Raw genomic sequence first — 12,944 nt, forward strand, 5'->3', positions numbered from 1 at the left:
AACTTCACAGAGATTTCAGAGAACTAGAGCTTAAGTTTTTACACTTAACCCAGACGCAAGAGGCACCGGAAACATCCTCAAACTTGGAGTCTGGGGATGTGAATTTGAGGCCAAGAGCTTCCATTTAGTGGCCCTGTGCCTTTGGACAAATCATGCCATCTTCCCTGCTCTACTGCATATGCTGAGGCACCTGAGAACGCGGGAACTGTTTAGGTAGAGAATAAACAAGATGCTGAGGAGAACATTTCAGTTAGAAGGGACAGCAAGTGCCAAAAGCCTGGTGAGGTCTAGTTACATAAACTAAAAGAATATCTGTGTGATTGGGGTGCAGAGTGTGGGGAGCATGGTGTGAACTGAGGCTGGGGAGACAGCCAGATCATGCAGGCTTAGGAGGTCATGTTAAGGTTTCTGGTCTTTACCTGAGGAGCAGAGGAAAGTCATTCAAGGGCTGTAAGTCTGTGGCAGTATAATCAGATTTGCATTCTGAAAAGATCCTTTGGCTGCTGTGTAGAAGATACATCCAAGAAGGTCAAGAGTGCATTGCTAGAGACCAGCTAAGATGGTAGCTCAGACCAAGGCTGTGGTGACGGACCTGGCCCTGCACAATGCAGAGGACCTCGGCACGATTTTGGATGGGTTGAGTCCTCGGCACATTTGAGATCCAAATTGAGATGTCAAATAGGCAATCGGATAACAAAAGTCTAAAGCTGAGTGGAAAGGTCAGGACTGACAATAAAATCCTGAGCTAGAGTTTACAAATGAACTGTGAGACCTGGCCAGGAATGAGGTTATCTAATGAGACAACGGAGGGGAAGAATAAACAACCTCAGAATCCTTGTTTCTTCAGCAGTAAAATAGGAATTGCAGCAGCTGTTGCACAGAAATTTTGTATCTGAGTTGTAGTAGACAACCGATAAAAATATAGATTAAATTATTAGGAGGATGATATTAAGAATATTAAAATTTGCCAATTACCATGCAATTTGCAGTAGGATCCCATTTTTTCCAATTTTTTAAAAGGTATCTTAAGTCATGGAAAAATAGACGGAGGCTTTACTTTCCATTTACTAATGATCATTGTCAGGTAATCAGATTAGAGTGAGTGATTTACATTTCTTCTTTGTGTTCTTCAATAATTTCTAAATTGCCTGCAATGAGCATGCATTTTTTTTTCCCTACAGTGAGAAAATAAAACATTTTGCTCTTGCAATTATATGAAAGTACTTTTCCAAGGGTGGAGCCAAAAATGATGAAATGAGCTGAAACAACAGACTTGGGACTGGCACACTCCACTCGGCCGAGTGGCTTTGAGTCCAGTTTGTGTTTCCAGGTCTACTCCATAGAGATGGAGAGGTGAGCTGTTGGGAATGGCACCAAATGACTGCTGAATCTAAGCTGACCCAACTGGGTTTCCACAGCACACGTGGCCTGAGAACCATCGGCCTTGCCAAATCCTTTGTTTATAATTCACAAAGAATCACCACAGCTTCAGAGTCCTCAGAGTCCCGGAAAAATCCATGCCCTATTGCCACACACACCCTGTTTTTACAACCAAAAATCTGGAAATTTGTGATAAGCTGCATGCATACTAACATACTCAGGGTGAGCATGCTGTTAGGAAATATGGCTCTGAGTTACCTAGAATGCACTGTTTGTCTCCCTACTTGAGTTTCCCTGGCCTTTTGCATAAGGCAGAAGGACCAGCTAAGCTGCTGAATGGTGAGTGCGTGGCTTACGCCGATAAACACAGCACAGTGTGATGGAGGAGGCTCGATCATGGGAGTCAGGAAAACTAAATCCTGGCCCTAACCTTGCACAAATAACCTGTGTGAACTTAACCAAGCTCCTTGACCTCTCTCTTAGTTTCTTTTTCTTCTTTCAAACTGTAAGATAAAAACCATTCCTTATGAAAGATCTCATGCAATGCATCAGTTGAATCCATCTGTTGGCACAGAACCTGTATGCATAACTCTGAACGTTTTGAGACACGCTGACAGTGAACATCCTACTAAACACACTACCACCAACATCACCATACCCATCACCTCCACATCACTTCCCCAGACATCCCTAACATATTCCCCTTGCTCTGCTTCCTTCACAATGCATTTAACAATCAGGAAGTGGGGATTTTTTGTTTGTTTTTATGCATCTATTTTTTTTTTATTTTCCCCCTTCTAAGAGGAAGGGCTAATATTTTCTATCTGTTCCCTGTTGTATCCTTATGTGTAAAAAACAGTGTGGTTCATGGTGCTCCCCCAAAATGTGGAATGAATGAATTTGATGGTCATATAATGTCCTTTTTTAAAAATAACATGAGATACACAAGTTTCCCAGAATAAAGAACGTGTAGGCATAGAATGGACGCTGCCCCACACTACTCCTTTGGACGCTCAGCCTGAGGAAAGAGATGCACAGAGTATACACAAGGATGTGACTCAGAAGATGTGGTCTTGGCTCCTCTGCTTACTAAATGTAATAAAATCTGTGTGAACCTCAGCAGCTACATCTATAAAATAGAGATAACAACAGTACTTACCTCACAGGATTGGTGTAAGTAAAATCAGAAAGTAAGTAAGATCAGAAAAATTTGGGAAGGGAGTATAAAATGGAAAAACACTATCTAAATGTGGGCTATTGTTAATAAAGAACCCAGGACATTCTACACTGTCAAAATGAGAAGGTGATGCCAAGATAAAAACACATATTCTCTTTGACTTAAAGACCCATGAAAGGGCACCATACTAAGTGGGCTGCATTGTATTTCAGCCCTTTAAAAAATGAAGATTTTGCAAGGTTTATTGACATTTCCAAGGAGGCCCTTTTTTTTTTAAGCTTTGAGCATTTATCTATTTTCAAAATATTCCTTCCAAAATGGGCTAGGATGTCTTGTTTTCTTCCACAAATTTGCAAGCATTTTTCATGTATGTCTGAACTTAGCAAATAATCAATTTAATGTTAAATTATTGGGATTTTACTTTTGTAATATAAATATTATAATTTAAGGTGGTCATGGATGATGATGTGTTCCATAAACAGGGGCCATGAGCCCAGAACTATAACTGAGCCACAGCTGGCTGCCCATAGTGTTTAGCAAAGAGTTTTCCCAATAGAACAAGTCACTGCCAGGATGTGATCATTACATGAGAGAAAGAGGTATTTCAAAGGTGGGGCAGTGGTGGGGACGGGGAGTTGATCTTCTATTCTATGCCTATCAGAAATGTTAAGCTTCAACCTTCGGGAAAAAATTAGAAAAGCAGACATCTGTGACTAGACCAATTGTTAAATAATTTTTAAAACATGATCAATATGGGATGTTTTCCTTTCTGTTTTTGTTTTTCTAGATCAAAGAACTCACTAAAAGTAACCTTTGAGAACTTTTTTTAAATACATTTGTAAATTTGGCCTAAACCATATGCAATTGAAAGCACTTGACTTTTGGCCTTTGTTTTTTCCTCTCTTTTTCAAAGGAGCTTCAAAGTCAGAAGCTGGTGGCTTTGGGAGCACCCTGCTTTGAAGAGCAAGGAGGAGGAAAGTCAATTAAAAACAGGTCACAGGATGTAGCCTTTCAGTGAAAATGGCTTCTGATTCTTATGTACTGGAAGCTTTGAGCGATCAGCCCCAACTTCTTAATTGCAGGCAAGCAATTAGTAAAAGATCATAACATCTTATCTTTCAGCAAAAGTTTTGACTTGCAGTGATTTCCCCCCTTATTTTCTGACAAGCATGATTATTGGTAGAAAAGATCAAAGTAACTACTTACAGGGTACAGTCAGATTATACTCCTTAAACCAGCTAGTTGTTGGTGGGCCTGGGCCAACCTCCTGCCTCCCCAGCCCTGCTGGACGATGAATGACCCTCCCAGGCTGCCTGAAAAACTGGGCAGGGGAAGACAGATCAGAGGGCAACCATATGTAAAATATTTCTTTGGAGACAGTAATTTCACATAATTGTAGGGGGAAACAGAATTTGTTTTATAAGCTGAAAACAATCAAACCAAGAAAAATCACCCTTCTCCTTCTCCCGCAGCTGACTCGAATAAAATTGCAAACCCTTAATTAGAACCGCTGTTGCCATGACCGCTGGCTCTATTCAGATGCAATCCAGGGCCACTGAATTTGAAAGCTTCATCCATGTTCTTAACAATCCCTGCTTCCTTTCTCTGTCTGACACCTCCCTGTACTAGCTACATGTGCTGTTGTGTGCTTAGTCGCTCATTCGTATCCAATTCTTTGCGACCCCATGGACTTTAGCCTTCCAGGCTGCTCTGTCCATGGGGATTCTCCAGGCAAGGATACTGGAGTGGGTTGCCATGCCTTCCTCCGGGGACCTTCACGACCCAGGGATTGAACTAAGATCTCCTTCATTGCAGGCAGATTCTTTACCGACTGAACCACCAGGGAAGCCCAAAAATACTGGAGTGGGTAGCCTATCCCTTCTCCAGGGGATCTTTCCAACCCAGGAATTGAAGTGCAGTCTCCTGCATTGCAGGCAGATTCTTTACCAACTGAGCTACCAGGGAAGCCCACTAGCTAGCTACGTGGGACTCCCAGTTTTCTTAGGTGTGGTTGGTCTCATAAGAGCCTTTTCTATGCTCTGTGCTTAGGAATCCGGGGACTGCTTCTACCGGGGGATGTATAGGACCCTTGTTTATTCTCTCAGACGTGTCCACACTGTCATACAGCCCTCCTCATGCTCAGACAGCCTCCTTCTCTCAGGGGCAGGTGGGTTCCCATCAGTGACACACAGCCCTGCCATGGATGGCCGACAGGTGCCACACAGGCCATGCTGCTGTGCCACAGAGGCACCAAGGAGGGTCCTGAACTGGGGCTGGCAGGACTTCTGGGATCTGGCAAGTGGGTGAGAACGTTCCAGAGGGGAGGAAGGAGAGCCTGGGCTGGCTGTGGGAGTTCTGCCCTCGCAACACAGCTTTCACCCAGATGCACGTTTTTCCCTCAAAGGCCCGGGACCTCACACGTTAAAGCCAGTCAACAGCTGGGAGGATCAGAGCTCTGCTCAGGGAAATGGAGGTGCACTATGTCTATCCCACTGGTAGGAACTGCCCTTCCTCCTGGGCCATTCAACAGGGAATGAGAGTCAATGTCATGGAAATTTCCTATATTGGGAAATCAAGTGGCTAATCTGCCTGAATTCTGGGTACCTTTTCTGACTTCTATATACTAAACAGAACCTTTGAATTTTTTTTTTTTTTTTAAGGTAGCTTCACTCTCTCTGATAGGAGTTCTTAAAATGACTTTGGAGAAAGAAGTTGGGACATTGAGAAATGCTACCTGTGGTTCCTGGTCACATGTCTGGTGGGACAGGTGGTGGGGTGTTACTTCCTACTAATGACTGACACGTACCTCAGATGAGGGCAAGAGAGACAGAGGCAAGTAATTGCCGCTTCCAGCACATCACATGCAGACAAGCAGAGAAACCCATGGACTTGCCTTGAAGGAAGAGAAATTCTGAGACTCCTTCATAAGCACTGGCAAACTCCCGTAACTAAAGTCCACGCTAGTCCAAATTAGAGACATTTGATATGATCCAGTTAGTCCTTTATCATGTCTTATGTCCTGGAGGCTAGTTCCTAGGGGGGCCTAACACCAACCATGTTGATTTTCCTTAAATCATAGTGAAGCTAAGTATGAAAGCCACAGAAAATGTTCACAAAGTCGTGTTAGGCGAAGAAAGTACAAAAGTCCTGGGCATAGGATGATAAGTTGGCAAATCATTCAGTAATTTGTTCCGATTATTGTTTTGATTATAAAACAATATTCTCATTGATTCCCTTCATGTTGTTACACTTTGATTTGTTGGTCCTATCAAGGGTGTATTAAGTGTTAGTGTGCTTACTTTTGTGTTAAGAACACAGTGGTCTGTGGGCCCCAGATCAGTTCGATTCCGCTCATGAAGCAAAACTACAAGAAGGAAAAAGGGCCAGGCCCCAGATCTGATGAAGTGGTTCGAGGCTTGCGGTCACACGCTGCTCGGTCCCTTATGAAGACTCACAGCGGATGCAGGGACTGGTCCTTGGCACGCTGGGATGTGACCATGGCAACAGCACACAAGAGTCCTCCAGGCCCACTGCTCACGACTACACATCTCCGCTCCCGGGGAGGCCAGGCTCAGAGAAGGAAACAAAGTCTTCCCGGCTTCCTGCAGCCGCACACAGGAGCCCACCAGGCTGCCAGAACAATAAATATCAAGACTTCAAGGAAGGACATGATCTCCACACACATTAGGAACTTAAGGAGAGCCTGTCAGTTTTTCAACTAATTGCTTAGTTGCTGAAGAGAAGGATGGGGGTTGGCCAGTCCCTTGGCAAGGGCCAGCTAGAACAGTCATTCTGTACCTTGCTTTTGGTTTGCCCGCACCCCCCCCCCAGTACTCTGTACCATAGGTTTATTTTATTTTAAATAGATTATGCACATACATAACCCCCATGTATCACAGAGTAGGCATCAGTTGGACAGGCCTGCTCCCTACTAGAGAACTGACTTTATCTCCTCCAACAAATAGGAGATGGAGAAGATAATTACATATCCCAGTGCATTTACTCTGTCTTTCAGATTTTTAAACAAATCATCAAAAAAAAAGAGGGGGGTGGGCAGCAAAACTCGATCCAAGGAACTAGAAATTATCCTAGCAGCCTTTTACAGGAGTAATAGAGCTTTGCTTCTATGGCTTCATAGGCAGAAATAGCTTAAAATTTCTGACAGAAAAACAGAGTAAATAAGTTAGTGGCTGTGAGGATTATAACAGATTGGGTCTGTCCTAGGAAGCTTTCCCAACTTCAAGCTTATCTTTATGACATTTCTTCTCTCTCTTGTCTTTGAACTCCAGACAGTGCACCTCTGCACACTCTTGCTTTTGAGTTACATCAATGTCATTGGCAAATGGATATGTAAATTTCAAGTTTGAAGGGAATTTAGAGATCATTCAGACTCCTGGTTAACTGAAAGTAAAGGAAACTAAAGATCAGAAAGATTATTAAATGCCCAGCCTGTCACAAATTACACTCATGCATGCATGAGTGCTCAGTCACTCAGTCGTGTCCGACTCTCTGAGAGCCCACGGACTGTAGCCCACCAGGCTCCTCTGTCCATGGAATTTTACAGGGCATTTTGATATTTGGCAAAACTAATACAGTTATGTAAAGTTTAAAAATAAAATAAAATTTAAAAAAAAAAAGGTTAAAAAAAAAAAAAAAGAATACAATACTTGTTAGCAAATCTGGTCCTACGACCAACCCAGTGACCTTTCACCACTTCCACACATCAAAGATGACACTGAAACAGTTAAGACAGTAAATATACTCTAGAAACTAGTTATAAAAATAATAAACTGGGGGCAGAAGGAGAAGGGGATGACAGAGGATGAGATGGCTGGATGGCATCACTGACTCGATGGATGTGAGTCTGAGTGAACGCCGGGAGTTGGTGATGGACAGGAAGTCCTGGCGTGCTGCAATTCATGGGGTCACAAAGAGTCGGACACGACTGAGCGACTGAACTGAACTGAATACACAGTAATCATTATTATTTTTAAAAATAGTATCCATTTATTAAAAAGGTTGATAAAGAGAACTTTCAGATCTTTCCTCTTGTTTTATTTGCTCTAACATAAACCAAGCTCCGTCTGTGATTCAGGCTCTTAATATGTGTAACTTAAGTTTCACATCAGTTTTAGAGGTTTTCAGTTTTTAATCCAGAAAAACATGGAAAGGAAGGAAGATTCATAATCTTACTATGCAAATAAACTCTGATGGTATTTTAAAAATAATAGTAATACATGGCCCTGGCCAGAAAACTTAACAGAAAAAAATACAGGTAGTATAAACCTTCCTCCTGACACCTAACTTTTCACCCCTCTCCTTCAAACTAACTTTTAACTGTTTCTTATGATTCTTATCACTCCCTTTTTGTTATGTACATACTAGGATGCACATGTCCTCAGGTAAAACTGCTTTATACTTATTTACAGAAAAGGAACGCTAACATACACAATGCCCTCCATCTTGCTTTTATCCACTTATTATTTATAGACATCTTTCTGCATCAATATATATGTCTCTATTTTTAGAGTTTGTGTAGTACTTTCTACTGCAGATGTCCCACAGTCTATCTGACTGCTTCCCTCTTGGTAGTCCTTAGATTGTTTCCACTTTCTTCTACTAAGTAGGCATTCACCACTCCATTTCACAAGGAGACTAGGGCTCAAAAAGACAAACGAGTTAATTGCTTGAGACTGTTCTGTTAAAAAAAGCATGCGAGCTAGCACTACCTACATCCAGGTTCCCATATTCATATGATTGTTAAGTCTCTGCTTTTTCTGTTACACTGAATGTTTACCCAGCTCACCAGCTGGGAGAGTCTTTTGGTTGTTCCCTTGATACCTTCCCCTAGGAATTTTTTTTTTTTTTTTCCTATTGAATCCATAGAAATTGGCTCAGAGGCTAAGTGACTTGTTGAAAGTGCCACCGTTAGAATGGCCCATATGGTGATAAATAATTCACCTGGGAAATTCTCCCCTCATTTCTTTGTACTCAATAAAAATCGACCCTTCCAAAATCAAGAGTTCCTTGCAGGAAGGATGATGGGGGGCAGGGAGGGGCGAGTGGAGAGAAGAGGAGGAGCAAGCATTTCCTCCTAAAGTCAAGGTGGGAGGATTTCCTGCAGGGTGCAGAGGCGTTAGCTAAACACACAGTTCTGTGGGGAGGGAAATGATGGCCCCCTGAGGAAGGAAGAAAAGGCTGGGATCTCAATTGTTTTGGTGATATGGGACCCAAAATTCACTAATTATTCAGAAAGAAGGGGGAGACTGGTTCTCAACTGGCTGGGTGGGAGGGGGAGGGGGCAATGGCCTCAATAGGGCCACACAAGAGAAGCCAGCCCTCAATACAGGATAATTTCACACTTTCCCGCAGGGGGTTAATGACTTTGTGTGTGGCTGTCCGGAGCCTGTAACTCCTGTCAATAAGCCTTCCGTTGCTATGCAAAGCTATTGAGTCTTGAATAATTCCGAGCAAGGTAAAGCGCCCTGCCTCCCGACCCCTTTGTAAAGCACTGTGCTGCCCCTTGTCCTTGCTCTGGCTGAATATTCCACCTTCTTCTTGTAAATAGCTGCCACTTCCGAAGGCTGGTCCGGCAATGGCTCACAGCAAGGCCACCGGACGGCCAACTGTATTGTGATTTGCCGCCATATTCACAGGCCTGTCTGTTCACAGACCCCTGCAGGGCTCCCTAGCCTTCTGCAAACTGAACACACTGGTCATCACAGCCTGAGTCCTTCCAGACCCCAGAAGCCAAAGAAACTGGGGCGTTCAATGTATGAGTGCTATTCAAAGTAATAGCTCTTTCCAAAATGGGATAACATAACAGTTATCAATTAACAATTTCAGAGATAACATATTCCAGAGATCATAGCATGGAATGATATTTTAATATTTGTTGACAAAAAATTGAATAAATTTGGGCATCACGTGACTAGACCATTGAGTGAAGAATAAAGATTTGCTCAGTGCTTTGGAAACAGACCTTCTAAGAACCTAAGTGGTTTCCAGCTTGCCATCCTCCAGTCGTGACTTCTGAAGTCAATTTTTACAGCCCCTCACTTCCCTCTAACGGTAATAATCCGGCACAGTGATTTACAGTTTCTCGATACTTTCACATAGGCCATTTCATTTGTTACTAAAAAAAAAAACAAGTGATTCAAAGGATTCCTAACTTGTATTTACCTGAGACTATTTTCTATGGGAAAACACAGCTCACTACTACTGCTGCTGCTAAGTCGCTTCAGTCGTGTCCGACTCTGTGCTCGGGATTTGTTTAAGTCGACGATCAGAGACTATTCGTCAGCTTTCTCATGTTTCTCCAAACTCTGGGAAAATGGCTTGTGTGCTGGTACTGTAAGAAAGAAAGTGTCTGCTCTGGGATTAGTTCCCCACATGTAAGTGCTGGCAAGAAGTGAGAAGATATTTTGCTTCAAACAGAGCTACATCTCTCAAGAGCTACAAATCCTTGTTTTATACAATCTGAGGCCCATCAGGGGTCTGAATAACACTCAAAAGCTGTTCTTGTTGAGAGCATCTCCATTTGCCAAAAGCCCAAACGTGTAGACAGCAGACAAACTGAACAGTGCCAGGCAGGATGCTGAGTGGAAAGAGTGAACTGCGAACCTGGGACAAATAACACATTACTTGAGTAGAAAAGCTGAGAGTTTTCAAGACATATGGTCCTTGCTGTCAGATCTTTATGACTTATCCACTGGGGCTTTGTCTGTTTATATGTGCAGTTTGCTCATTGTCTTTCCATTTATATTTGGTTTCTGTATAGGGGGCTTAACGCCTATGTATTTATATAGTTGGCAACTCTCCCTCTGGTGTGTCTGTTTTTATTCTTCGACCTAAAATACTTCTAAAGATGTTCCCATTTTAAGTCCCACACTAAAGTCGGAGGCGAAATGCAAGATTCTTTTTAGCAATCGTCTGTCTCGGATTTTTGCTTGGGTTAACCCATTCCGTGTTTTTAAATGGGACTCAGAAAAAATAGGGTCTTTAAAGTGGGGGGGGGAGGAGGAGATATAACCAGACACCTATTTCCAAAACAACACAGCAGGCTTTGCACATGTCCCCAGATGGCCCTGGTAATCTAAATTGCAGATAAGAAAATCACTCTGCAGATTATTAGAGAGGAAAGTTTTACCTTCAAGGTAAAGGAAAGATGATCTCTCAAAGCTTAGAAATACAACTAATAGATCCCATCTGCAAACTCACCTCTCCAGAGGAACCTCAAAGGCAGTCATTTCCCTGTCTTAGACCCACTGCCATTTTAGCTGGAGGGATGTTCTGGAGAAAGAAAAAATGCTAATATTAACATGAATAAGCAGATAACCTGAGGTCAGACTGTTTGTCCAGCACTCAAAACATTCACCTTTTTAACTTCTTATTTTGTATTGGGGTATAGCTGATCAACAATGTTGTGATAGTTTCAGGTCAACAGCAAAGGGTCTCAGCCATACATATACATGTATCCATTCTCCCCCAAACTCTCCACCCATCCAGGCTGCCATATAACATTGAGCAGTTCCCCACAGCACTCAAAGTGTTCTAAAAGTGAAAAAATAAAGAACACCAAGATGAGCTTGTGACTTTGTCATTTAACCCAGAGTCTGGTTGACCATCTTTATCCTATTACAAATTATTAAGACTTCTAACACTGGAAAAGACCTTGATGCTGGGAAAGATTGAGACCAAGAGGAGGAGAGGGGGACAGAGGATGAAATAGTTGGATAGCATCACCAACTCAATGGACATAAATTTGAGCAAGCTCTGGGAGATTGTGAAGGACAGAGAAGCCTGGCATGCTGCAGTCCATGGGGTTACATGGGACTTGGCAACTGAGCAACAACAACAAGAACAACAACAAACAATGGAAACGATTTTGATGTCAGAGGAGCTCAATCTAGTCTGCCTCTCATAATACAACTACATCCTGCATTTTTAGTGAAAACTTCAGGGTTTCATAACCACTGAATCACAACTTCACCCAGTTGACTTTTCTGCTTTAACAAGATTTTTCCAGTTAAAACATATCTTCTAAGCTTGGGATGTCAATTACTCAAAGTTGTGTATATCCTATCCCTTTCCATGTAGAATCTAACCATCATGCTAACAATATCTAACTAGACAGACATGGTCCGTGCTTGAATGCTGCATATTCATTTACTGCATCACTAGGGAGTCATGAATCTTGTCTGCACAGAATAGCAAAGGTATCCCTGTAGTCTGGCCTTCATCCTTTTACTACCTCCGTCTCTTGGGGTCTTCAGGAAATCACTGTGTTGAGTTTGCATTCCTGGACAACAGAACTGACATTGTTCCTTGGCTTCCAGAACGGGTTTGGGGTGTTGCTTCAGAATCTGCACCCTGTGTCTGCAGCTGCTCCCTTCTTCTGACAATCACTTCCACATGCCCCTTCGGAGAGCTGAGAGGAAGAGTCCTTGAGTGTGGTTTGGCCACACACATTGAGCAGGACCCTCTCTCATGCTCAAGTGGCATTTAAAAATGTTTTATGGTATTTACTTAAAAGCTAGCTTTTCACAAAGGTCTTCAGTCTAGGCAATCCCTAATGCTGTTCTTGTTGAAAGAGTGATTATCTGGTAGCCAGAGAACTTTACAGCTTGTTCCAGAGAACTGAGTAAGAGAATCTACCCCTTAAGAGAGAAACCCAAGGTCTACGGTGTGTTTTTAGCAAAGCCATTGTCAACAGTTCCAGTGGACCTGCAGAGGGAATTTGGCTTAAAGCTAGAACAGAGACTCACCAGAGAAGCTACTGGTCACTGGCTTTTTCAGGGATAACTAATAAGGTCCCCAGAGAGCTAAAAATGTTGGTACACAGTAGGCTTCAAAACAACATTCACAGTAACTGAGTACATTTGTCACAAACAGCTCGGCCTCTGCTCTGCACCTTCAGGAGCACCTTTCAAGGCGAGTGTAACACACTCCTCTCCACTTTCCAGACAGTCTGATCTGCTGTGAAGCAAAGCAGATGCAAATTTGAAAGGCTTAGCAAGTAAGCGGGTCACTATCCTTGCGTGCAGGTAAATGAACTACTAAATCAGACATATCTTGTTTTTTTCTCCCCTCTCTCTTTAATGGACATCTCCAGGTGAATTCTAGATAGGTAGGTGTATGATGTTGGTTCACACAGACGTATCCTATTTTAAGCAAAGGTAGTATATAAAAATTCATGTATATGTGAAAAATGGTGTGAATTCATTTGCATATGGATCTTGACTGCTTACCATGTCATTTAAAACAGAACTCTGGAAGATGAAAGTTTTCTCACTGTATTTAAAATTGTGTTATGTTAGCCAAAATTGCCAAAATTTCTCAAAATCACTTTTATGTCCTAAGCTAATAAAAATACTTGTATTGATCC

The 12,944-nt window shown here is 42.4% G+C and overlaps 1 long non-coding RNA gene across 3 annotated transcripts in view; it reads right to left on the bottom strand.

Annotated features, from left to right (window-relative positions):
• Positions 1-3,007: 3,007 nt before the first annotated feature.
• Positions 3,008-12,944, bottom strand: part of LOC129630236 (uncharacterized) — a 137,809-nt gene continuing 127,872 nt past the window's right edge. Inside the window, exons 7-8 of one of the 3 annotated variants that reach the window (XR_008703621.1) lie at positions 10,778-10,849; positions 3,008-6,187 (exon numbers count right to left, since the gene is read on the bottom strand). This is a non-coding gene — a long non-coding RNA (uncharacterized LOC129630236). The remainder of the gene's footprint in view (positions 6,188-10,777; positions 10,850-12,944) is intronic. The other 2 variants (XR_008703609.1, XR_008703608.1) reach the window with 2 other exon arrangements.

Source organism: Bubalus kerabau, chromosome 1 (genome assembly GCF_029407905.1).
Source record: "Bubalus kerabau isolate K-KA32 ecotype Philippines breed swamp buffalo chromosome 1, PCC_UOA_SB_1v2, whole genome shotgun sequence".
NCBI lineage: Eukaryota > Metazoa > Chordata > Mammalia > Artiodactyla > Bovidae > Bubalus > Bubalus kerabau.